Raw genomic sequence first — 2056 nt, forward strand, 5'->3', positions numbered from 1 at the left:
GAGAGAGAAATAATGATTGTTTTCCTCCCCCCCCCCCCCCTGCCTAGGGAGAGAAACCCGAACCTGGGAATGTGTCGCCCCCCTCTCAGCAGCAGAACCAGTCCTTTTTGTATTCTGAATGACGCTCCGCCCTACTGGGCCACAGTAACCAGGGCCAAAAGTTTCTTCTTGCACTGGCTGGTGGCTAAGTGGTTAGAGCACCGGCCCACAGAATGAAGGGTTGAGGGTTCGATTCCAGTCAAGGGCATGTATCTCGGTTGCAGGCTCGACCCCGGTACTGATTGGGGCACGTGCAGGAAGCAGCCAATTGGTGTGTCTCACATTGATGTTTCTCTGTCTCTGTCTTTCCCCCTCCCTTTCACTCTCTAAAAGCCAATGGAAAAAATAGCCTCAGGTGCAGGATTCATAACCACAAAAAGTTTCTTCTTAAAACATTAATTCAAAAGAGAATTTACATGAGAAACATTAATTTTTTCTTTTCTGCCTCAAACATAGATCAATGGGTTCCTAAAAGCTAATTTAAAGTGTGGTCAAAAGAAGAATAAGAACAGCAACAATCACCACCGATAATATAAAATTAGCCAACAGTTCTTAGGAGTTCCAGACAAAATAAAGCAAAGTGCTTTATACTAATTTCTTTATTAACCCTCACAACAATTTGGCTCAATTATTCCCTTTTTACAAATAAGGAAATTTAGAATGAGGGCGATTGAGGTATCTTACTCAAGGCCACAGGACCAATAAATGGTGGAGCCAGGGTTTGAAGCCTGCCCTTCAGTGGAGATCAGAGTACTGGCACACATTTTAACCCTCTTGACTTGTGCCTAAATTGAACCATCTTTGGAAACCTTTCCAACTAGTTGTTCTCAAACATGACTGGCACAAAACAGGTACTAAACATATATTTCTTAAATAAATTAAGAAATAGAGATTTATTTAGTTTACAAAAATCTCGCATGGAGTGTATCATGTGTCAAGCACTCTCCTATGAGTTTTATGAGCATTCATTCCTTCAGTCCTCTGACCGTCCCTGAGGCCCACTGTAACTCATCTCAAAGACCCAAGTCCCTGCGGACCTCCCCTCTGCCCTTGTCCTGAGGAGGCTGGCGTTTTCTGTTTCCTTGGCTGTTAGACTGCTGACCCTGGGGCTTATATTTTAGCATTACTTTGGCCAATCAATTCAGCAGCAGCAGTACATTGAGCCCTGTCTCCTACTGCGTCCTAGGGCAAACAAAGATGAATATATCTCCAGCTGTAACCTGACAAATGAACCCTCATCTTCTAAAACTTTCTGACCACTTTTTGTGTTAACATGGAAGGGAACATCAAATCCCTTGAGGGCTCTCCCTGTAACCTTCACGACAGGAAATGTGCATGCATCTTGGCTCATTTCAGTTTCTGATTTTAGTTCCTTTAATAAGTGATAGATGTGATCCAGTCAGTTATTTTCCAGCATATTTCTCCAAATCATCCACTGGCAGGTCTGAATGTGTCCGCTGCTTCTAAGGATGAGATCTCAGGCTCCTTATCAGCAATGCCACTGGGACACAGGCTGAATTCTACTCTGATAAATCAATTCAGACTAAGAGCCCTAGTGATGGGAACGTTATTTTGTTTCATCAATATCTGCCTGATGTATCAATGGACACTGGAAAACCTAGTAAAAGTCCCATATTCATTTGTATTTTTAGTCTATCGCTACAAAAAGGAACAATGTGAATTTTCTAGAGAACACCTTTTCTTTCCCTGGGTGGCTAATCCATTCATTTGTCCCACAGACAATCATTGAATATGTTTCACAGGCTGGTCCCAGCTCTCAAGGAGCTCTGGGCTTGGAGTCACATAGTCCACACCAGGGTCAAACCACTCTTTCTCCGTTGCATGTGCAGCTGTGAAGTGACAGCCACCTGCTGTCACCAGCTGGTTTGGGCGGTCATGAGCCACAAAAAGCATTTGTTTGCTTTGAATCTTTCCTTGACCAAACTTTAGTCAATCTTCTCTGAATTCTCTTCTCGAGTAGGCCTTGACTTCTATTTCCATTGACCAATTTTAACAA

This window comes from Myotis lucifugus, unplaced genomic scaffold (genome assembly GCF_000147115.1).
Source record: "Myotis lucifugus unplaced genomic scaffold, Myoluc2.0 scaffold_123, whole genome shotgun sequence".
NCBI lineage: Eukaryota > Metazoa > Chordata > Mammalia > Chiroptera > Vespertilionidae > Myotis > Myotis lucifugus.